Source organism: Apium graveolens, chromosome 3 (genome assembly GCF_009905375.1).
Source record: "Apium graveolens cultivar Ventura chromosome 3, ASM990537v1, whole genome shotgun sequence".
Taxonomy (NCBI): Eukaryota; Viridiplantae; Streptophyta; class Magnoliopsida; order Apiales; family Apiaceae; genus Apium; species Apium graveolens.
Genome location: NC_133649.1, coordinates 116,614,680 through 116,641,550, shown reverse-complemented (window position 1 = coordinate 116,641,550; position 26,871 = coordinate 116,614,680).

Here is a 26,871-nt window from a genome sequence, read left to right as displayed (position 1 = left end):
GAAAAAGTGATGAATGAAGGCAGAGAGCCAACAAATAGATAAGAGATTAATACCGAGAAAGATGATAAGGGAATAATGAGGTATTCCTACAGAATTTGGGTTCCAAATGTTCAAGAGCTTAAAGATGAAATCTTAGATGAAAGCTAGTTTGAGGAATAAGATTTAGAGCAAACCCTGAACGTGATAGTCAGGGAGGTCGCCATCAAGATAGAAGGAACCCATAACATAATGGAGTGGAAAATGAGGATTTAAAACATGTAGGATGACCCCGATTATGGGGAGAATGAGGGAACGTTCAGACTAAGGAAACGGGAGTCGAGTAAGGAAAGGGGATCCGAGACGGTACTCCTATACGACAAATTATGGACCTTTGTAGACAGAACTTAGACTATTATCCCCAACCACCACCCTGAGGAAATAATGCGGTGAGAAATTCTTTCAGGTTCTTTAAGTCGCTAAGCTCTCAGAGTTCCAAGGAACAAGCTAACCCAGTCGAGGCAAGAGCCTGGCTAAAGGAAATACAGGAATCATTTGAGATTCTAAATGATTGACGAATCACAAAAGACTGTTTTTATCACTTACCCTCCTAAGAGAGAGACCACCCACTGGTGGAAGACCAAGAAAGGCACGGAGCAAGAGTTATGATAAACTGATTAAAGTTCAATCAAAATTTTTTTCGAGAAAGTAAATTCCAAGGTTATGGAGATAGTGTAAAAGCTTTAAGAGCCAGAATAAAGGCGGACGAATATGATGAATTATGAATCTAAGATTGTAAAAGTTATCAAGATTCGTCTGGAGGACAAGAATCCTAGAACGGCGTGATGTTTGAAGTCAATGATTAGTGGGTACGTAAAATGATCGTAAGAGAAAGGAAAATAAAAAGAAACTGAAGTGAAAAGGAGCATAAAGGCAATAGAGTTTGAGGAATGATAAGGGAGTCGGGTATGAGGAATCCCTAAAGACTCGTAGTAATAGAAATAGAAAAGTATATGATCGTCAGGATGAGGATGATTCACCATGAGTTAAAGTTGATGGTTGAAGGCATAAGAGATATATATGTTGTACCCCCTTCAAGTTGGAAGGATTCGGGGAAACCTTGGGATAGTTCGAAGGATAAATAATGAGACGCGGATAGACTGAAGAGACAAGAAAGTAAGAAATTAGGAAAATTGGATGAAGGAAGTGACCTTCAAGAATGTGAAGTGTAAGACCAGTGGCATGATACCTAGAAAGGGAGACGCCAGATATGAAAAATATCCCAACATTGAGGTGACTGTTGAGATAAACAACAAAAGTAAATAAGGAATTATTAAGAAGAGGTTCACGTTGAACACGACCAATATCTTCCAGAACATCCTTGTTATCATTACCAAATTAGGTAAGAAAAGCGGATAACCGTTGTTATCTTTTGGAGGCCATATTGATTGACCTCATTTTGAATACAGATGTTATTTTGAAAATTAGGCATATACTATCGAGGTGGGAATGATTGAATAAGACACCCTTATCAGGGATATATGACTTGATTTATCCATGGAAGGATGCATGTATAGAACATCGGTAACTTAAAATGAATCATAGGGGAATGCATAAAGGTTGGCATTTCACCCTTAATAGGGACATCATGAGTTTTGACAGTATGAATTGGAAAGGATTAAGGTAACAACAACCTTTAAAGAATCAGTGGAGAATTTTTTTTCAAAAGTATATAGACAATGATTCTAGTATTAGTATACGGTATTTTGATATGCCCTGTATCTAGGGAATACAGGAGGAACGATTCAAGGATAACCTTAGAGGTTTTACAAGGAGAAAGGTAAAATTCAAAATTCTCAAGAATAGAAATGTTGATAAAGGAAATATGACGTAATTATAATAATGCCAAGTGAGGCACGTGTTAAACCACGAGAAGGTATGGATCGAACCAGTAATGGTCGAAATTGTTCAGGGCAATTAGGACTTAAGATAAAAGATGTTCTAATTATGATTGAGAGTCAGTCATGACAGTGATTAACCTCTAAAGACTGAGGCAATAACTTATGGAAAAATGGTAATATTTTTTTTTACTCATCAGATTTTAAGGAAAACATCTTCTCATAAGCTGTGATTGAAATAAGGTAGAAAATTTATTTGGAGGTGGTTAAAATGACATTGACTGTAAGGAAATTTTACTATCAGGAAAGGCCAAAGAGGTGGACGACACTTTAAAGTAAAAGGATAATTATAGGCGCTTGTGCCAAAGGAATACAGTGATGATGGTTAAAGCTATGCAGGTTGTATTATGGTTTGGAAGATTAAAATTCCTTCTGATCATAGTAGTTGGTAAAGGTTTAATTCGTGTAATCACCATGAGCGGGCTATCTATCTCAGAAGGTACTATCTTGAAAATAATCCAGGACCATATTTCAAAAAAGACTAAACGAACCTTGAGTTAAGTCTTCTATTTAAGGCATACGATTAAGAATGGTATTCACCTGCTATCGTTGCTTTGACTGAAACTCTTCTGCAATTTTATCTACTTCATGTCATGAAAGTATGTCAGAGTTTGGATTGTTCTTCATGAATTATGATTGGTGATTATGTTAACTCCTTAGAAGTATTCTATACGACACGTATGGACTTCGTATGGTTAGATATTAAGATTTCATGGAAAATGAATGACGACAGTAAGTCAGTGGTGGACCATAGTAATGCAGCAATGATTCTACGAGTAATGAGTCGATTACAACCATGAGAGTTGTATTGAAATGAATGTTGAGATTGAGTACCACTAATCGGGTCGTGGTGGTGTATAAGTTATCATTGATAGACTAATTAAGTAGATTATCTACCTATTGAATACTTATTCCTTCTTATCAATAGAGAGTCGTATTACTATACGAGGAAGGTTGTGATGCTAGCATAGAATTCTAGTAACGATGATGTATAAAATGAGATTCCAGATTCGATTTTCGATGTCGAGGGAGTTTCGAAGGTGATTGTGTATAAGCTCGAGCAAGAGCATGGGTCCATAGAATGATGGATGGAATAGTAAATATTTAAGCATGCAAAATGCGATGCGATAATACTTGATGTTGATATATATACATATGTTTTGTTCTCCTATGACAAACCTCTATAGTTCAGAGGTAGGTTCCAAGCCAGATATTTTGTGGCAGTATATTTCTTTTCATATATACAATTCTCTTCAATTCGTTCTTTTCTCTTCTTTTCATTTCATATAAGCTGAGAAGAACAACCCTTCCAGAAGGGGAGGTATTGCCGAAGGACTATCTATCTGTGTGATAGAAGCCTAGTAGGATACCATCTATTGTTTAATTGCTTGTCAAGTACTAAAGGCTGGCCACCTTCTGTACTAACTATGCAATGTAACAAGTGTTCATGATCATAGTGATCTCTCAATAAATTCCTTTACTTCTATATGATTGATCAAACTTTGGAAAATAGAAACAGCTGAAAAAGAAGTAGTATCAGTACGGTGGTATTCCGATTATAACGCGTTCGTGATACTAAGGTTGACGTGGTTATTAAAAGGTTATAGAACGCTAACGAGCAAAAGTATAACCAGTATAATATTAGGAACAGAAGGTAGTAGCGATTACGAACTGGAAAAGAATGGGTATTGAGAAGCAAAAGCTCTAATGCTAAAAGCTATAATGAGAGTCTGTGCAATAGACTTGAAAGAAATTGGAATGATCACTTAACACGGATTGAGTTTTCTTACGACAATAGATCATATGTCAGTATTGAGGTATCGCCTTATGAGATCCTTGAGGGAAGACAATGTCGATCTCCCTTATGTTAGGATGAAGTTGTAGAGCGCAAGATGCTCGGACCCGCAGTAGTCCAAAGGACCAGGGATATAATAGATCTAATCAGAGGACGGCTGGTAGTAATCCAAGATGGACATAAAAGGTATGCTGATTTGACTTAAAAGGACAAAGAGTATGAAATAGGGGACCTAGTAATGTTATAGGTATCCCTTGGAAAGGATTGATGAGGTTCGGAAAGAAAGGAAAGCTAAGTCTACAATTTGTTGGACCCTTGGATATATTAAGACATTTTGGGAAGTTAGCATATGAGCTAGCCCTACCCCCGAACATGTAGCAAGTCATGATGTGTTCCACGTATCAATGTTAAGGAAGTATAATTCGGATGCTAGATAAATAGGGGCATATGAGCGCATAGGCATGCAACCAGACATAACCTATAGGGAGCAACCAGAAAGGGTTATAGATCGAAAAGGAACAAGTGCTTAGGAGAAGGGTTATCAAACTAGGCAGAGTGTGGTGGTAGAACCATAATGTGGGAAAATTGACTTAAGAGTTAGAAAGTGTAATGCTAAGAGAGCATCCCTATTTATTTTCTATCCGATTCTGGGACGGAATTCTTTTAAGGAGGGGAGACTGTAATAACCCCAATTTTTTTTGGAATTTTTGAAACCCTTATGAATAGTGATTTTGCCGATTATGCTGAATAAGAAAACTTTTCATACCACACTATGTAGGGATTCTTTTATTGATCTTCTGAGATATTATTAGTACTCTATGTGGTATATAAGTGTATGTAAAGATCGTCAGAATCCAAATCCGAACACTTTGATTTTTCCCGAAAATCCACCAGATACCGAAAGAATTGAGTATAAGGTAACATGGTTAAAGGGATTTAAATTCAAGGATTATAAGAGAGGATCATTAAAGGATTATAAGATATTGAGAAAGATTTAGGGGAACCCAAGTAATAAGATCCCGGATGTGATCCCTCAAACAACGAAAGAGAACAGAGTTAAGCGAACCGAAAAACAAATAAACGACCAAGGGACAAGCACATACAAGTAGAATGGGAAGGAAGCTTCCAAGAAAAGCTAAAACAAGTGGTTAAAAGAGAAGGTGACATCATCAAACCTTAAGGGAAAGACATGTGGCTTGGAGGTGAGGTCATCCAAGTGATGTCATCACTTTATCAAAGCAATCTCCACCAAGTATTCATTTCACAAACACCAAAATAAAAAGCAAACAAAACAAACTCATTTCTCTTCTTCCCCCATCTATTGCTCACGGCTTTTCCATGAAAAGCAAAGGAAAAATTTCAAAAGTCAAGCTACACACCTTCATAATTCAAGAGGTTTGTTTCTTTAGCTTCCATAATTCATAACTTAGATGAGCCATAAGTTTAAGCTCAAGATTCCATGTTTAACATAGCCAATCAATTCATCAAAGTTATTGGTGAATAGTGTTTTTCAAGAACTTGAAATTTTGTTCTTGAGTTTTTGTTTAGATTAAGCTTTGGTAAGGACTTTCAAGGGTGATTCCAAGCTCCTTAGTTACTTTTACTCACCAAGGAAGGTATAATCTCATACCCTCACCCTACTTTTGTATATTTAGAGTTTTTGTGTTTGGAATGGTTCATGAGAAGCTTGATTATGGTGTATTTAGAGATGTGTTGGTTTTGTGATGTGTTTGGAGTTGTAAATCTTGTTGATTAGTTAAAGAACTTATGTAAGCTTTTAGTTCATGATTGGGAAGTAGTGTAAATTAGAAAAACTTGAGGTGTTAGGGCTGTTGTAGTGAGGTATGGATGTAGTTTGGTTGTATGGTTGAATTGTGGTTGGTTTGTGGTTGATTTGGAGTAGGATAAAAATTGGTAATCGCGTAAATATAGCTGTCGTAATGTCCGATTAACTTTAGACTGTTTTTATTCTTAACATCAGGACCCGAGGACTCACTGTTAGGTTTTGACCACTGCCATGATTAGATAGTTCATATTACGAGCTTCGTTTTGATATGTGGTTTATTTGAATCTGATGTACGGTTTAGGAGAAACGACCGTTTTAAGTAACGGCGTTTCGCGAACGAACCATTACCCCTCGCCTTAATTTGAAACCTTGGTTAAGGACTATAAATGACTAATTGGGATATGAAACAATTATGTTAAGTGGATTAGGCAGTTGGTAAGGTACTCGCAAAATAATCTCCTTAAAACTCCTAATGGTTAATTTATTAAAAATGGCGGAGCCGAGGGTACTCGAACGACTTAGGTGATTCGTTAAGCATAGGAGTGACCATAAGCGAACGTTAGGGTTCAATTGGTTAAAGTCTAGTTTCTTAAGCGACCGGGGTTTAATTCCAACTTATGTTGTTGTTCATAGGTTATCGGACCCACTCTAAGCTTAAGTCTATCCGGGAGCACTCAGGCAAGTTTTCTATCCGTTATACTGTTGTTCTGATGCATACACTTGTATATGCATTATCTTGTGATAGATGCATGATGGTTAAATTAGCAAATTCTTGCGATATATTGTAGCATGTGATATGGTACGTATGCATGCCTGTTTCGTATTCTTGCCATATATATCTGTTGGTTCAGTTGATAATACCTATGCTAGAGAATAGCGGTAATTTGCATATAACCTTAGTATAGGGACCCAAAGGTGAAAACATTTTCTTAAACCGGGAGTCGAGGATCCTGAGTAGATTTTATATATATATATATATATATATATTTATATATATATGGTTATAGTTTTCAAAACTATTAATCGAATAAGGTTTATTCGATAACTTTATTTTATTTATTGAATATTATTTCGAATATTAATTCGAGGGCTTATGACTCAGCTTATTTATTTATTGAATATTATTTCGAATATTCATTCGAGGGCTTATGACTCAGCTTATTTATTTATTGAATATTATTTCGAATATTCATTCGAGGGCTTATGACTCAGCTTATTTATTTATTGAATATTATTTCGAATATTCATTCGAGGGCTTATGACTCAGCTTATTTATTTATTGAATATTATTTTGAATATTCATTCGAGGGCTTATGACTCAGCTTATTTATTTATTGAATATTATTTCGAATATTCATTTGAGGATGTATGACTCCTTTATTTATTTAATGAATATTATTTATAATATTCATTCGAGGTATTATGACTCCGTGTATTATTTAATATTCTTTATTTTATTAAAGAATAATGTTCGATAATCAAACTTACTTTTGATTATTCAAATAAAGATATTACTTTCGTATAAGTATATCTTTGATTATTTACTATTCATTTCAATTATAAGTTTTCCAACTTCTACCTCAATTATTCTTTATGGGAATATTATTTAAATAATAATATTCAGATATTTTCTAAATACATTGGGACTGATTTACTTCATTAAATCAACATTACTCCAACACTCTTTAAAGTATTTTCGAGTCTTCAAAATGATTTTTAAAAGTTAGAGCGGATCCCAAAACTCCTTTTTTTATTTAAGATCTTCCTTTTAAAGGGGATTTAAATACTCGCTCAAAACCTGAGGGATCCGGCTCTGTGGTGTATTTTATATTCGCAACGAGGTTGCTGTTTTGGTAAATGAATTGATTACTTACCCAACGTTCGGGAAGTAAGTCCATCTATCGAGTCGGCATAAGCAACATGGGCTCCGTGGGCGTCCATGATATTGTAAGTGGCTCAGTGGGAGTCCATCAAATGCGTAAGTGGCTGAGTGGCAGTCCAGCATAAGGTCCTATTGCGACCAGGGTGATGACTAGTGGGGAATTTGTCCATCTACTAGTAGAAAAGGTTACTTATTGGTATCTTTGCCTGATCAGCAAGATATCAGGTTTATGCTAAAATTCCTTCCTTTCCAAATTTATTGGATATTACAATTCTGTTCATACTTTACATGACAGAGGTTTTCAGGAAACGTATGTATATATATAGGTTTATATATATATATATCGGGACTTAATGAAGTATCTCGTAACTTCATTATTTATAGTGATATTCAAAGATTTAATCTATTCAAATCTTGTCTTGTAGTCTCATCTATGTGATGAACTGTTGAAAGCTCATTATAACTTGAACGGTGGTAGTTCAAGTAGTATTTGGAAAAGATATAAGTATATTGGAGTATCTTGTAACTTCATCTTTTAAACTTATATATAGTAAATGATTATCTTATGCATAACAAAGATTTTCAAAAAAATATTGAGACAAGGTTAGATATATGAGATCACCTTGCAATGATATTTTTATACAGTTATAAACTGGAACTCTGTGTATATTATACATGTCAGAGGATTTCAAAGATTGTGAAAAGTATGTATGTATGTATATACTGAATATTTTGCGACTTGGTCGCGTTAAGATATCAACTTGGTTCATTTCTTCTTAACCAAGACTTTCTTGAGTACTATGAGAATGCTCATTTATTGTTAATTATTATACATATTATTTCGGTGGGCTTGTTGCTCACCCTTGCTTTCTTCTTTCATCACACAACAACAGATAGACAAGATGAACAGGATCAAGCTCCCAATTCGTGAGCGGATAGGAAATGTTCCGCAGTTTCCTGTAGGCGTTGATGCCGCCGTAGCTGAGGTAGGAACTACCAATAGGCTAGGTTTTCAACTATTGATGTACCAGACTTATGTATTTTATGAATTGTAATAATGGCAAAGAATATGTAAATTTATTCAGAAACCCTTTTGAGATATAATGACTTATAATTGTGGAATAAAATGACTTGTGTTATTTTGGTATTCATCTCTGAGACTATAACTTGTGGTGTGTGTGTATATTGTGGGGTCACAGTACGTAGTAGTTGGTTGACTGTTAAGATTAAGTATTGATAAGTGAAATGGAACTCATGACAACCCGAATCCCCGACCCCGGATTTGGGGGTGTTACATTTAATCACCTCTTGTTCACGATCGAGCTGCTTCTTTGAAATTTCTTCCTTTTTCAAGGACTCAGTTAATTCCTCCTTGGCAATTGTACACTCAATTTTTAGTTTCTCAAACTCAACAAACTGAGACTCAAGCACATTATTCCTCTCACTCAAAAACAAGTTCTTTTCTTTGATTTTAGCATTTTCTTTAGTGAGGGACTTAAGTGTAACACGCAAATGATACAATTCTGTAGACATGTCATTTATTGCATCATTACACTCAGCTTTAGATAAATGTGCAAGGTTTGTAGTGATTACCTAATTGCTTGAGGAACTTGTCTCTATTTTATCAGACTTGGCCATAAGGGCTAGATTGACATAGCTGACATCTTCATCTTCATCTAAGCCATCAGCTGCCCAGTCATTCTCTTGTGTAATAAAAGCCCTTTCCTTTTGTTTGAGTAGATCAAAGTATTTTTGCTTGTAATCTACAGGCTCAAATCTTTTCTTACTGGAATCTGACTTTTTACACTCATTTGCAAAATGCCCTGCCAAGCCACATTTGAAACACTTGAATTTTGATTTATCCACCATGTTTCTATTTGGCTTGGCAGCTCCAAAGTTCTTCTTGAACTTGAGCTTGGAAAATCTTCTTGAAAGGAATGCTAGGTGCTCATCAATGTCCTCCTTGTCATCTTGGCTCAATGAATCTTCATTTTCTGTAGCTAGCCCTTTACCCTTGCTTTTACATGCCTTTGAAGTTGATTCCACAGCTTCCATCTTCACTTCCTTCTCCTTTTCCAGATCAGCAACTAGTGCAATGGATCCTCCTTTCTTCTTTCCTCTCTCCATTCTTTTATCCTGCTCTATTTCCAGCTCATAGGTCTTCAGAATGCCATACAGTCTCTCCAAAGTAAACTCCTTATAATCGTGCGAGTTTCTCAATGAGACTGTCATTGGTTTCCATTCCTTTGGAAGAGATCTGAGAAATTTCATATTGGAGTCTTTAGTCTGATAGACTCTTCCATGCAATTTAAGAGCATTTAGTAGCTTTTGGAATCTACTAAAAATGTCAGTGAGTGACTCACTTTCTTCATTGTGAAAATGCTCATATTGCTGAATCAGGAGCTGCATTTTATTTTCTCTTACTTGCTCAGTACCATCACAGATTATCTGTATTGTGTCCCAAACTTCCTTGGCAGTCTTGCAGTTGATAATGTTATCAAACATGTCTGCATCAACACCATTGAACAGAATGTTCATGGCCTTTTTATCTTTCCTGACTTGTGCAATATCAGGATCAGACCATTCATGCCTTGGCTTGGGAACAGATGGTTCATTTCCTGTTGCAGCTCTCATTGGAACATGAGGGCCTCTTTCTATGCAGTCCACATAGGCCTCATCTTGAGAAAGCATATGAAGATGCATCTTTACCTTCCAATGATGGTAATTATCTTTATCAAGAAAAGGAATCTTGACTCCAACATCTTTCTTGTTCATCTTGCTGAATTGTTTTGATCTTTAAACTCTTTATAGATTAAGAGCTTGCTCTGATACCAATTGTTAGTCCCTTAACAATATAGCAAGAATTACAGAAGGGGGGTTGACTGGAATTCTTGAACCTTTTTCTTGAAATAAAAATGTTCAACTCGAATATGGATATATTTGTTTTGATTAGCACAATACGGAATGTAAACTTGAATGAATCAAAACATAAGTAATTAAAAACAAGAGTCTTTAAAAACTTTCTGGTGGATTTAAACAATTCCACCAGAGATATATATAATATATCGAGAGGATTCTGTGTGCAGAAATGCTCACAACTGCTTACAAAATAGAACTGCTGAGAATACAGGAAATGCTAAAGATTGTGCTTACAAAGATTTCTCTATTTTTATGTTTCTCGGCTATCTCAGTTATTTTTCTTTTTGCTACTCTCTTGGTTTATATATATTACCAAGATTACAAAGTCAAAAGAACTGAATAAATATAAAATCTAACAGTCTTGATCTTTGCTGCTTTTCGTCCTCTATTACCCAGTTAATGGGCTTCCACAGTGTGTTTGTATCCAACTCGACGACTGTGTGTCAGCTTTCACTGTTCAACTGATGTTTGAATCTTGATATGATCATCCGTCGACTTTCAGATCATCCGTCGATGACTTAATTGATCATCCGTCGACTGCTATGTTAAACATCCGTTGATAGTCATTTGATCATCCATCGAAGCTTTGTTAATCATCCGTCGGTAGCTATTTTGGCACTTGACTTCATTTCACTTATACAGAATTACAAGACATTACTTATGTACAGTTAATCAACCTATTCTGCATATCTAGTTAAAGTCAACATGACTTATATGGTACTACAGATTCTATATAAAGGTGCATACATCACTGTGCTACAAACTTATTATTACATAAGTTACTCACTCGATGGATAATAAGTTAATTATCCGTCGGGACTATAATGAGTTATCCGTCGGGACTAAAACTCTTATCCGTCAAGTGCTACATAATTTCACTAAGTAAAATCTACTTAGACATTTTATTTGAGTGATCATCAAGTACACAACATATTCACAATAAGAGATCAAACTTTAACATGTGAAAGATTAACTTCTGAAAATCTTGCTTTTAAAAAGAGGAATGATTATTTAGAAAAAGAGTTAGTTATGTTCCATCAAACTCAGAAGGATAGGGATGATGCTTTCTATGTTAAAGATGGAGTGCTAAAAATGAATAAATCTCTAAAAACTGAGTTAAAAATTGACAGAGAGATTATCAGGACTTGGACTAACTTTGGCAGAGCAACTCAGGATATACTAAATAGTGGAAACTGGAAAGAGGGCTTAGGTTATGGAGATGAGAAAAGTGAAAAAGGAACTGAACAAGTTAAGCCAATTATTGTTGAACAGACTACTAAGACAAAGGTAAATCATGTTAAATTTGTAACTGAAACTGTAAAGTCTGATTATGAAAAGATGAAAGATGTTGAGACAGAAGTGATAGGAGAGTCAAATTCTAACAAATTAGAACAGGATAAACCAACTGAAGTCAACGTAGGCTTAATGACAAAGAAGCAGCTTAAACATAAGCTAAAAGAGATTACCAGTGTAAACAAGGTAAAGGAAGCTAGGAAAAATAGGAATGGAAAGGAAGGTGTGAATTAAAGCAACAATTATATGCCTGTTCCTAATACTCCTAGAAAGAAATGCTATAACTGTGGAAATTCTAACCATCTGGCTTCTTTTTGCAGGAAGAATAAGAATATAAACTCCTTACCTTCTAAGTCAGGAGTTAAGAGTCAGTTTGTTAGGTTTAAGCCACAAAATCCTTGTTTTCATTGTGGTAGTGTGTGGCATTCCATTTATACTTGTAAGGAATATCATAGTTTGTACTATGATTATTATCAGATAAAACCTTTTTTGAAGAAAGTTACTTTAATTCCTTCTAGTGTAAAGTATGATGCAAAGTCTGATAATGTTAATACTGATAAGAAAATTGTTAGCATAAACTCTGATGTTAAATCCGCTGCAAATGTTAACAAACTTAAAAAGACCAAAAGATCCAAGCAAGTATGGGTCCTTAAAACTAACCATTAGTGGTCTTTGTGATTGCAGGGCAACAGGAAGAACATCCTAGTTATAGACAGTGGATGTTCAGGACATATGATTGGAAATAAAGCCCTGCTATCAGACTTTGTGGAGAAAGCTGGCCCAAGAGTTTCTTATGGAGATGGCAACATTGGGAAAACTCTGGTATATGGCAAGATCAATCTTGGGAATGTCATCATTGAATCAGTAGCTCTTGTCTCAGGACTTAAACACAATCTGTAGAGTATAAGTCAAATCTGTGACAGAGGTTATCATGTGGATTTCTTTGAAGAACACTGTGAATTTATAAGTAATTCAACAGGAAAAGTGGTTCTGAAAGGATACAGGCATGGTAACATTTATGAAGCCAGACTTTCAACAAGTACTGATGGTTCTGCAATCTGTCTGTTGAGTAGAGCATAAATTGAAGAAAGCTGGAATTGGCACAAGAAACTCTCTCATTTAAATTTCAACAATATAAATGAGCTTGTAAAGAAAGATCTTGTGAGAGGACTACCAAAAATAGTATTTGCTCCTGATGGCCTTTGTGTATCATGTCAGAAGGCAAAACAAAGAAAATCTTCTTTCAAGAGCAAAACTGAGTCATCAATTCTTGAGCCTTATCACCTACTGCATGTTGATCTATTTGGTCCAGTCAATTTCATGTCTATTGCAAAGAAGAAATATGTTATGGTTATAGTGGATGAGTTCACAAGGTACACTTGGGTGTACTTCTTGCACAAGAAGACTGAAACTGCATCTACCCTAACTGATCATGTCAGACAACTGGATAAATTGATCAAAGATTCTGTTAAAATCATAAGGAGTGATAATGGCACTGAGTTCAAGAATTCAATCATGGAAGAGTTTTGCATAGATCATGGAATCAAACATGAATTTTCTGCACCTGGAACTCCATAGCAAAATGGAGTTATAGAAAGAAAGAACAGGACTCTCATTGAAGCTGCACGAACAATGCTTGATGAAGCAAAGATTCCAACCTATTTTAGGGCTGAAGTTGTGTAGACTGCTTGTTTTACATAAAATGCAACACTCATATACAAGCATAGAAAAACACCATATGGAATGGTGAAGAAGAAGAAGCCAAATCTGAAATACTTTCATGTATTTGGTTGCAAGTGTTTTGTTCTTAAGACTCATCCTGAACAGCTGTCAAAATTTGATCTAAAAGCTGAAGGAATTTTTGTTGGATATCCACTTTCCACAAAAGCCTTCAGAGTCTATAATTTGAGAAAAAGAGTTGTCATGGAATCTATCAATGTCTCTTTTGATGATAAGAAGATTACTGGACTTGAAGATTTCGATGATCATGGTCAGCTGAGATTTGAGAATGAAGATTTAAATTCTAATTCTGAAAATTCTGATCCTGTAAGTTTGTGATGGATTAAGTTCTGATATTATTGAATCCGTGGTAACAACTCAAAAGGAAAATGCACCTGTCCAGGGGAGCAAGCTGAAGAACCTACCACATCTCAAGACTCTCGAGAAGCATCAAAACCTGTCACTGGCTCTTCAAGTTCTGATTCATCTAGTTCTAATGAGCCAAACTCTGATAATTCTGGAAGCTCTGATTCTTCAACTCCTGAAAAATCAAATTCAAATTCTGAAGTCTCAGAGAGCATAACTACAGGGGGAGCATCAGAAGATGCTGACGGAGATAGCATGGATCATGGGGGAGGATCTAGTTCTAGAGATCAACTTCCATCTGCAAGGAAGTGGACTAAAGCCCATACACCTGATTTAATCATTGGAGATCCTGAAGCAGGTGTCTGAACTACAAATGCAACTTTAAATGAATGTCTCTATCATTCTTTTCTATCTCACACTGAACCAAAGAAAGTGGAAGAAGCTCTTCAAGATGCTGATTGGGTACAAGCAATGCAGGAAGAGTTAAATGAATTTGAAAGAAATAAATTCTGGACCCTAGTACCAAGACCAAAGAATAGATCAATTATTGGTACAAAATGGGTGTTCAGAAACAAAACTGACAGTGATGGCATAATAACAAGGAATAAAGCAAGACTGGTTGCTAAAGGTTACTCTCAGCAGGAGGGTATTGATTATGATGAAACATTTGCACCAGATGCAAGATTAGAAGCCATAAGGATCTTTTTGGCTTATGTCGCTCACAAGAAGTTTAAAGTCTTTCAAATGGATGTGAAAAGTGTTTTTCTCAATGGAGAATTGGAAGAAGAATTATATGTTAAATAACCTCTAGGCTTTGTAGATCCTAAATTTCCCAATCATGTCTATAGGCTTGACAAAGCACTTTATGGCCTTAAGCAAGCTCCAAGAGCATGGTATGAGACTTTAGCTCAATTCCTTCTGGAAAGTGGATTTCTCAGAGGCACAATTAACAAGACTTTATTCTACCTCAACCATGGAAAGGACTTACTTTTGGTACAGATATATGTTGATGATATCATATTTGGCTATACTAATTCTAAATTGTGTGAGAAGTTTGCAAAGCTAATGCAGTCAAGATATCAAATGAGTATGATGGGAGAACTCAGCTATTTTTTGGGCCTTCAAGTCAAGCAAACTGAAGAAGGCACTTTAATCTGTCAATCCAAGTATACCAGAAATTTCCTGAAGAAATTTGGAATGCAAGATTGTTCAACTGCATCCACTCCCATGGCCACTGCAACCAAGTTAGATAAGAATACTGGTAAATCAGTAGATATTACTAACTACAGAGGTATGATTGGCTCATTACTCTATCTAACTGCAAGTAGACCTGATATCATGTATGCTACCTATCTTTGTGCAAGATTTCAGGCTGATCCAAGAGAACCTCACTTATTAGCTGTGAAAATAATTTTCAAGTACCTTAAGGGTACAGCTGATCTAGGATTGTGGTATCCTAGGAAATCAGATTTTAAGCTAATTGGTTACTTAGATGCAGATTTTGCAGGATGCAAAATAGACAGGAAAAGCACTAGTGGAAGCTGCCAATTTCTAGGAGGCAGATTGGTTTCTTGGTTTAGCAAGAAACAAAAGTCAATTTCCACATCAACTACAGAAGCATAATATATTGCTGCAGGGAGCTGTTGTGCACAAATTCTTTGGATGAAGAATCAGTTACTGGATTATGGGTTAGAATTTTCTAAAATCCCTATTTACTGTGATAATCAAAGTGTTATTGCTATGACAGGTCATCTAGTTCAACACTCAATGACAAAGCACATCAGCATAAGGTACCATTTCATAAGGGAACATGTGGATGAAGGTATAGTGGAATTGTATTTTGTTCCAACAGATCAACAGCTAGCAGATATCTTCACAAAAAAACTATGTGAAGCTACTTTTATAGGATTGGTAAATGAACTTGGAATGGTTTCAGGTTCTTTCTCTAAATCTGCTTAGTTTTTGTTCTCATGCATCAGACTTTATGATCACTGTTTACAGATTGTATTATCTATATGTAATCTGTGCTTAATTTGAAAATTCATTAAATGTTGATTGTTATCTGATGTGGATTTATGTACTCTGATAAGTGTTTTATATGTTTTGTGGCTATTCAATCCAATGAGGATAACTGTGCTAGATGCTGACCTAGTAGTCTTTAACATACTAGAAATCCCATGTTTGAATTAGTTGTTTATGTGGAAACTCATTAACACAAGCAGATTCTGATATTGAGCTTTGTCAAGTTTACTTTGTGTATCTTATTAAGTCACAAACTAGATTCTTGTTTCTTATCTGTCAAATTCTGATGTCAGTAAATCTTAAGAATGAACTAAGTTCTGATAAGCCTCACTTATCAAAAGAAAAGAAAAGAAAAGAAAAGAAAAGAAAAGAAAAGAATAAAAGTCATGTACTCCTTTGAGATCTAGAGTAAAAATATGGAAGGGAAGATCCAAGTGCATTGCTGGTATTAAGTAATATGCATCAAAAAAGCAGAAAAATAAATTCTTGGTGACTTTTCACACTCTATGATTACTGGAGAAATACTCTGATAACAGCATAAATTCTGATAAGCAGTCGTGACTCACTTACACTGAGAAGCCACTGTAAAAAGGAATTTCAAAAGATGCATAAAATAAGCATAAACAGTTGAGGTGGACTCCTGTATAAATTTGTTCTATAGTTGACACCATGACTGATGACAGATTTTAAGCATTTTTCTTAGTTATGACTTATTTCTAAGATGTACTGAAGTTGATCAAACTTTAATCTTTATCTGATATTTTGCTGAATGCCCACACTTTCACTCCATATGAATGATGAAAATTACTGTGGTGATTAAGTTGTTTTTGACAAACAGTTAAGTGTCATTTGCATAATTTATGAGGACAAGTTCTGATGGAAGTTCTGATGATTAAATTCTGAAGAAAACAAGTCAGTATTTGTATGAAGAATCACAGAAAAAGATATTCACTATTTGAGTACAGAAGCCATGTTCTGATGACTGTTAAAATCTGATATAAGTTAAGTTCTGATATTAAATCCTGATGCAATCTTTGATGCTTACATGGCATTTCTCTTTTCTTAACTTATTTATGGTAGATTATGAAACAGTCATATTTAAATCAGAATAAAATCGGGATGAGATAAAAATAGTCATAATCATTATGGGTTAGTGGTTAACGTGTTGGTTTTGAATAACTGCATGTGCACGATAATTATTGCCTATTTTACGTGCCCATTAACTCTTGTTTTAACTTTTTACTGACTATTCATGTGTTGCCAGGTGTAAAGTGTATCCCATGCTTCAAAAATATAACTGTTGAGTGGAGAGAGTATATATATGGGAGTGAAAAGATTTTCTAATCTTTTATTTACTATTCTATTTTTCATCTCTCTTATTCTCTCTTTCTTTAATATTCTCTGAAGCTGTCTTCTTTCAGGACTTTTATCAAACACCTTGCAAACACTCTCTGTCTCACTTAATTTCTTACAGAGATGGCACCAAAAGACGTGATTTTCAATGGAGCTAAATTTGTTCCTAACAACTACTCCTTCATTCTTAGCAAGGCTGAAGCTCCATCGAAACTTCATTTCATTCAGGATTTTCTCACTAATTCTAATATTGGGTACGCTCTAACCCAACCTGATGCGGTCTCTGGAACTCAAGTGCTGGAGTTCTGGAGAAGTGGAGTATATGATGATGGTGGTGCTCAAGGGTCCCCAAGTATAATCTTTTCATCAGGGGAGGACGATCATGTCGTAACTTTGGCTACAGTACGCCAAGCACTGCAGCTGCCTGAGAACTGCGCCTATTCCACTGTTGAGGAGCCAGTTCTTTAAAATATGATGGCCAGTCTGGGGTATGAAAGGACATTAGCCAAGCTAGGTCAATTGAAGAGACCTTATATAAGGAGGGAATGGAGTTTCTTCTTTGACTGCATCACAAAGGCTTTTGCAAACAAATATTCTAATTTTGATGCCATCCCCATCCTGAGTCAACAAATCGGGTATGCTCTCATTAATCAAACTAATTTTGATAATGCAAGTGCTGTTTTAGGTTTCATTGGGGATAGGATGACAGAAGATAGAAATATTGTCTATTTTGCTAGGTTCTGTTAGCTTATTTATAGCTTTTGTTGTGATAATAAGCCCCAAGTAGCTCAAGAATTACTTCCATCATTCAAACTAGCCAAAAGAGCTTTTAATGACTTATTATCGACTGATAATAAGAAGGCTGTGTTGAGACCCCTCCAAATACCTTTATCTGTCAAACAAGCCTTAATAATCTATGATCCAGTGTAATACGCTGCATTATATCCTGATGTCCAACCATCAGAACCTCAAGCATCAACACCTACCACCTCTACACAAACACCTCAGACTTCTCAACCATCAGCACAAACAACCAGACCTTCATCTTCCAAACCTTCTAAGAGAACAAAGTCTGTTCCTCAACCTCCACAAAAGAGAAGGAAGATGATTCTCAGAGATGAATCTAAGAGTGAAGAGGAGACAATTGAAGCACGCGTTCATGCATCTGAACCTGTGATATTTGAAGCTGAGAATGTTACTTCTCAGAAAGAAATAGCAGCTCAAAGTTCTGATACTTTGAAAAGGAAATTTGTAAATTCTGATCCTGCTGAAGCAACTCCTTCATTGGCAAGGAGATTGAAGAAAATGAAGGCAAGGTGGTATTTGGCTAAGGCTATATCAGAAGATACTGAAGAGGCTGAGGAAGGGGATCAGGAATCTCTGATCTCACAAGAACCAATTATCATTGAAGCCATTACAGCTCAAGCCAAAGACACTGTTAATGACACAGTTCTTACCCCTCTTGTCTCTACTATTAACGCTACAGATGATTCTAAAGAACAAACTGATATTTCTGAAATAGATATTCATAATTTGAATATATCTGAAGTTCTTTATCTGGAAGCTCCATCTACATCAAAGACACCAGCTCTGGAGATAAATTATGCTGACTAGAATTTAGATGATGTTATTCCTGAATCTCCAGTTGCTTCACACACTGTTGATCTATCAGAATAGAATGAGTCTTCCTCAAGTTCTGATGATAGTGTTTCTGCTGAGACTCCAGTACCTATTTTGGGCAAGGAAGAATTGGTGAAGAAATTTGTTGAAAAGGAAGCACATATTCCTTGGGAGGATACTCACAGAGGTGTTGAGTGGACCAAGAAGTGGAATGAATTAGATTTTATTCCATGTTCTAAAATTTTGACAGAGCATATTGCAAAAGCTGATGAGTTGCTCACACATGCTGATTTCAAGACACAACTCAAGATCACAGCTCTGTCTACAAAACATCTTCAAGGTCTACATACTGCTACTCATAAAAAGGTTGATACACTCAGATAATAAGCTGATAAGCTCGATCAGGTGCTCAAGCTTGACAAAAACAGGTATATCAGACCTATTTCTGAAAAAGTTGCAGCCATTTAGAAAACTTAAGAGAAGCAACAGGCCCAAATTGTTGAGGTTCTGGTTAATCAAGCTTCTCGGAAAGCTCAATTGGATGAAATCCAATCTTCAGTTGAACTTCTTCTTTCTCTCTTACTTCCTGATGATGCCAAAAAGGGGGAGAAGGTAGTTAAGTCCAAATGCTCACCTACTCAAGAACTAAATAAAAAGGATGATAAAGGTGATGACCAGGGAAACTCTGAAAAGAGCAGAGGTCAAAGAAAAGTTCAAGGAAAATCTTCTATTCAGAACAAGTCAAGTTCTGATGCTGTGAATGCTTAGAGATTGAAGTCAAATAGTGATAAGCAAAGTCTGATGTCAAGTTCTGATATTCTAATTCAGTCAGGATCTGAAGACTCTCTGAAGTTCTTACAAACTTTGAAGTTAAAGGGGTAGCAGAATACTTTTTATTACAAAGATCCTAAAATTCATACACTTGATGAGGAGATAGCAAGAAGATTATTTCTGAAACACAATCCAGAAATGGATTTAGAAACTCTCATGGAGGAAGAAGCTAGATTTGCTGCTGAAAAGACAAATCCTAAGTCTAAAGCTTCTAATGCAAAGAAACCTCCAAGGCAAAAGGAAAAAGGGATTTGTGATCAAGGAAAAGTCAAATTCTGAAACTTTAAAGTTCAGAACTAGATCACAGACTGAGAGTAATCCCAAAGACAAAGGGAAAAGAAAAATTGATGAACCAACCAAGTCACTGGACTTGAAAACTTCTCAAGATCTGATGAAACCAGTGTGTAAAATGGTTCAAGTATCTGATGATAATCTTGTTGAAGATGAAACTGTTCAAATTCTGAAAAGAAGAAAGATAAGTGAAGATTCTAAAACAACCTCTGACACTGCTCAAGTTGTTGTTCTGAATAAAGGACAGGAAGGTACAGAAGAAATAACAAATTCTGATCAAGCTATCAAGACATCAATTGCTGACAATGCTCAAGTTGATTTGAATAAATTGAAAATTGCTGATAAGAAGAAGATGTTATGGAAGAAAGCTACTCCAGTTGAACCAAAATCCAATCTCATGATTAATCAACTTGCTATATTTGGGTTGAAAGCCAAGAAACCTAGAGATAGAGTTGGATTAGGTTCTGATGAAGAGAAGATTCAAACAGGAGAAGAGGTTACTCTAAGAGATCCTTTCATATTGACAGACAAACCATATGAAAAAATCAAACAAAGGCACCTTGACAAGGTGTTGTCTGCTCAAGCTGTGATAGATGCTCATGATAAGGAGAATCTAAAAGAGAAATTGATCTTATTTCTCAATGATGGAAGGACTTATAGTTTAGCTGATACTGATGTATTAAAGAAGTCTATCAGAAAACTTCAATATATTCATTATCTTCTGAAAGTAAAATCTGATGTTACAAGAAGATGGTCAGAATATATTTTGAAGGCTATAAGAGATCTATTCAGAATCTCTGATACAAAGACTTCTCAGTACAGTCTAATGATTACTGAAGGTGATGGAAGAGAAATTCCTATGCTGAAAAATTCTGCTAAGGTGGAAGTTATTCTGAAAGGAAGATGCTAATGTTATAATGAAAACTCTTCACATCCTAAGGTTATCAGACTTGGTGATGGACTTGAAAGAACATCCATTCAAGCTCTCAGAACATCCATTTATCAAATTGGTGATAGTAATGAAGAAGAACTGATGCAGGTCAAAGCACAGTTAGCTGAAGTAATGAAGAAAGCTGAAGATAATCTGATAAATGAATTTGTTAAGAATCATTATGGATTCAGATTGATTCAGTGATGTTGGTAAAACTGGATGTTTTGTAAGTTGTAATTAATAGTCTTATTAAACTCTTATTGCATTTGAACTTACATGTTTTTGACATCATCAAATCTATTAACTTGTATATTCTTGCATAATTTACAAGTTGGGGGAGATTGTTGGATATATTTGAGATGTCATGTCTAATATGTTTCATGTTTAGTTTTCAGATCTTAACTAACAGGAAATATCAGTACTTACAGGAATCATGACTTACTAGAAGTCAGGACTTAAGGATATCAGGACTTAGATTATCAGAAGATAATATCAGAATATGGATATCAGAACTTAAGCACTAGAGCATTAACAGTTAAAGAAGGAAGTTGATTCACAGGAAAGAAGATCGAGACTAATACAAGAAGAAGATATGCATGGAAAGAGTTTGAGGACTAGAAGAATTATATAAGATATCTGGTTGATATATTTTAGGAGAAAGAATTATATTCCATATCAACTAGAAGTTATCTTGTAATTGTGTGTCTATATAAACACAGACATATGTTTACTCTATAAGAGTTACGATCATCGAGAAGATCATATATTGTAACCTAGCAGCCCTCGTGATATTTATTCATCACTGAGAGAGAACAGTTCCATTATAACAGAGTTTGTTATATCAAATACATCTGTTTTCTGTTACTTGTGCTTTAAATCGATTTGATTGTATTCTACACTGTATTCAACCCCCTTCTACAGTGTTGTATGACCTAAGAATCTGCATCTCCCCCTATGTCCATGCTATCTTCCTCATCATCCTCATCAGCATCCCCAAAAGAAGCTTCATCCAGTTCAAAATCACTGCCAATGTTGGAAGGCACAACAGTGATTGCATCATTTGCTCTTTGTAAAGATTGTGTAGTATGCACCAAGTTCAGCAATCTTTCAGCCTCCTCATTGCCCTGTACAGCTAGAATTTGGTAAGCTGTCACAGGGTGAGTAAATGTCTCAACATCCAGGGAATAGCTTGATATTCTTGCTGAAATAGCCTTTCCCTTTCTGCATCATTGACATTCAGTGACTCACTTGCAATGGTTTCCATCCTTATCACTCCTGTACCTGCATTTCTCTCTTGATCTCTCTTTTGTTACATCAAGGTCTCACCTTGGCTCCCCACCCTCACACCCTTACCTTCACCATATAAGGTGGGACTCTTCACACTCACTTTTGACAATCCTGAAGAAATGGATTGCATTTGTTCACTCTTTTCCTCTCCTTTTTCCTGGGAGCAATCTAGACTCTCACTCATTTCACTCCCTTCCCTTAATCCTAGGAGTGATTGTACTACTACTAAATCTTCTGCACTTGTAATAATTGATGAAATTTGAAGTTGTGTAGAGACACTCGACAGATAAAGGATATCCATCGGGTTAACAGTTTGACTATCCGGCGGATAACAGATGTTAAGCTTATCCGTCGGGATACAATCACTACTCGATGGATGAACAATATCCATTGAGTGAGTAGAAATGAATGAGTTTGGAGTGGAAACTATTGTGGACTCTGTGCAGATTGATGAGAATTTTGGAACAGATGTCTCAACAGTTTCAGAAAGAAATGGCAAGTGAGCCAACAAATCATCTAGAAGATGATGCTCACTTGCTTGGATTTTTGGCTTCTCCAGGAGAGTTAAAGATGGAGAATTTGGAAGGGATGTGTTTATCTTGTCAACATCCAAATAGTGTGTGGGAGAATTTGGTGTTTCAGGGGCTTCAATTGTTAGAGATTTTGGCTGTGACTCCATATTTATTGGAGCCACATCAACCTGACTTTGAGAAGGTGCAGTGACTGTGTCTTTAGCACTAGTTTGCACAGTGTGTGAACCCTGTGCATCCCCAATGGTCTTTGATTTCTTCTTTCTAGTGTAAGTTTGGGGTGAACTTGTGTCCCTTACCCTTTTGGCCTATGCTCTTGGCTGAGAGCTTTGTTCAATAGTCACATCCTTTTGGGAGGATGCAACTAGTAATGAGCTTATATCCTTATTACGCACTGTATTTTGTTGGGAAACTGCAGTGTGGGTGGGCTGGGAAACACTCACCTCTCCAACCTTATCCTTAGGGTTTCTTTGATGTTCACCCTGTCCCTCGCCTTTTTTACCCACCTTCACACTTCTCTCTTTTAGTTTGGTGGATTTTACAACTGGCATCTTTTGAGAGACACTAGAGGGGGCTTTCTTTGTCTTTGTTTTTAAAATTTTGGGTTTGGCAGCTTGGGTAGGCAACTGTTGGGTCAATGATTCAGTTGCCATAGCTACACTAGAATGCAAAGAAGTTTGTGAGGCTGGAAGAGTAGAGATAGTTGAACTTACCTCACTTACCTGAGGTGCCTCCATAACTGGAAAATAGAAGAGTGGCACCTCTTTGTGATGGTTTGCCCTGTTCAAATCTGCAATGATTCTCCTTTCTTGAACCCAACAATCTAATTTGTTAGTTGGTTTCTCAAGCACAATATCCTCAGAGAGGTGGTTAGCAAGCATCATTAAAAATCTCGTATAGTACACATTTTTACCCCTCTTATTTAGCTCCCCTAACTTAAACCCCAACTCAAATATGACAAGATCACTAAAGTTGAAAAATTTATCAGTTACTAGCATGTAAAGCATGTTTAGCATGGAGATATTAACTGAATCAAAATTGCTAATTTTACTAGAAAATACCTTAGTAACTACATCACACATATAACTCCATTCCTTCCTAAGACCCAATCTTCTAATCTCACTTAATTTAGAAGTAGAGAGTGCATAGCCCATGGAATTAAGCATATTAACAATATCAGTGTCTGTGTGTGGAGAAGTTACAGTATTATCAGGAATTTTGAAACATGCTTTAACAATATCACTATTAATATAGAATTCCTTACCTTTAATAGTGAAAGTGATAGTCTTATCAGTTAAGTTGTATGTTGCAGTCGTCCACATTTCTTCAACAACCTCACAGTAAATGGTGGGTGATTCTAGCATGGCATAGTTGAGTTTGTAGTTCTACACAAAATCCATCATTTTGTGGTAGTCTCCAGACTGCTGAATCCCCTTGTTCACTAAAGCTGTGAAGTTGTTCTTCTCGTAGATAAATCTAATTTGAGACATGATCTTTACGACTAGTGCCATTATTAGAGAGTAAAGATTTGCAGAGAGAGAGTAAGTGTTTTTGAGAAAGAGAGAAGTTAGAGCAGATGATTTGAGAATGATAAAAGAAAAGCAGTGAAAATGAATTGTGCTTTTATACTATCTCAAAAAATAACTGTCAAAAATAATAAAGTAAATTAAAGTAACCAATGAGAATTGCCCAAAATAGCCGTTTAAAAAAAATAAACTGTAAAAATTCCATCAATTATCCGTCGTGTTATGCTTACAAACTGTAAGTATACTCGATGCATAATGTTCAGAGAATCAACGGCTAAGAATAAGACAATTCGACAGATGAGGATAAATCAGTTATCCGTCGAGACATAAAATATTCCAGAAAAATAATTGATTTTATTAACAAAATGTATACCGGCGGATGATCAAACTCGATGGATAATGATCATCCGTCGAGATGTAAATTTTGACTTAGCCAAAATTTCATCCAAGACTGAAAAATCAATTAAATTTCTGGCTACATTACAACTTGCAAATTATCTGTAAAGATTCAAGAGTAATTTAGCATACCTAACTCACCTACCAACCTTGAAAAGGTGGATTCATCCTGTGGCTTGGTAAATATATCTGCAAGCTGCTTTTCACTTGGAACAAAATGTAGTTCCACAGTACCATTCATTACATGTTCCCTTATGAAGTGATACTTGATATCTATGTGCTTTGTTCTTGAATGCTGTACCGGATTTTTAGTGGTGGCAATTGTACTTGTGTTATCACAGAAAATAGGAATTCTTTCCACTTGCAGACCATAGTCTAGCAATTGGTTTTTCATCCACAGGATCTGTGCACAGCACCTGCCAGCAGCAATATATTCAGCTTCAGCTGTAGAAGTAGAAACTGAATTTTACTTTTTACTGAACCAGGACACAAGCTTGTTTCCTAGAAATTGACAGGTTCTTGTTGTACTTTTTCTAGCAATTCTGCAACCTGCATAATCTGCATCTGAATAACCAGTTAGATCAAAACCAGAATCTCTAGGGTACCAAATGCCAAGTTTTGGTGTTCCCTTGAGATATCTGAAAATTCTCTTAATAGCTACTAAGTGAGATTCTCTAGGATCAGCCTGAAATCTAGCACAAAGACATGTAGCAAACATTATATCTGGCCTACTAGCTGTTAAGTACAGAAGTGAGCCAACCATGCCCCTATAAGTTGAAATATTCACAGACTTTTCAGTCTGTGTTTAATTCATCACAGACTTAGTTTGACTAATGAATATTCCATCACTAACTTACTTAACTTGCAAACCAAGAAAGTAAGTTAGTTCTCCCATCATGCTCATTTCATACTTACTTTGCATCAATTTGGCAAACTTTTTGCAAAGTTTCTCATCTGTAGAGCCAAAAATAATATCATCTACATAAATTTGAACAAGTATTCTAGAGCCATTAACATTTCTAAAGAATAAAGTTTTGTCTACAGTACCTCTAGTGAAGTGATTCTCTAAAAGAAACTTTGACAAAGTGTCATACCAGGCTCTAGATGCTTGCTTCAGTCCATAAAGTGCTTTCAAAAGATAGTAGACATATTCTGGAAAACTTGGATCTTCAAAACCAGGAGGCTGACTGACATAGACTTCCTCCTCCAAATCTCCATTCAGGAAGGCACTTTTGACATTCATTTGATAGACCTTGAAATTGGAATGGGCCGCATAGGTTAAGAAAATTCTGATGGCTTCAAGTCTTGCAACAGGAGCAAAGGTTTCATCAAAATCTATTCCTTCTTGTTGACAGTAGCCCTTAGCAACCAATTTGGCTTTGTTCCTGACTACTATGCCATTTTCATCCATCTTGTTTCTGAATACCCATTTGGTGTCTATTGGATTCTTTCCTTTAGGCTTGGGTACCAGCTTCCATACCTTATTCCTTTCAAATTGGTTTATCTCCTCCTGCATAACTAAAATCCAATCAGGATCCAACAAAGCTTCTTCTACCTTCTTTGGTTCTTCCTTAGATAGGAAACTGCTATATAGACATTCCTCCTGAGTTACTCTCCTTGTTTGAACTCTAGAAGATATATCACCAATGATGAGCCCAAAGGGATGATCCTTTGTCCATTTCCTTTGTTGAGGTAGATTAGCTCTAGATAAAGAGGCCTCATTATTGTCTTGATGTGTGATTGAGTTCTGATTATTAGAAACTCCCCCGGAGTTTGTGGATCTTTGATTTGAGAGAAGGGAACTTTCTCTAAGTGATCTATTCTGACTTTCAGCTTCTTTTGATGACCCGATGAATGGTGAATTTTGAGTACCGACGGATGATGCCGGTTATCTCTCGACGGATAAAGCAGATTGTCTTCTGACGGATGAAGCATTTTGCAACTCGACAGATGTTAAATTATGTGCTTCAATGGTAGTAGATTTTACAGCATTATCCTTTGATACTGTTTCTTGATCACTTTCATCATCACTGTCATCACTAATCATCTCCACATTGTCAAATTTGAGGCTCTCATGGTAATCTCCATCTTGTAGTCCTTTTTTTATCATCAAATACAACATGTATTGATTCCACAATAATGTTGGTTCTCAGATTGTACACTCTATAAGCTTTACCAACATCTTATCCAACAAAAATTCTTCATCTGCTTTAGCATCAAACTTCCCATTCTGATCAACTTGATTTCTCAAGATATAACATTTACAGCCAAAGACATGAAGAAAATTTAGAGTTGGTTTCTTGTCCTTGAACAATTGGGAGTCATGCATTTTGCTTGATTAACCAGAGAAATATTCTGAGTGTAGCATGCAGTATTTACAGCTTCAGCCC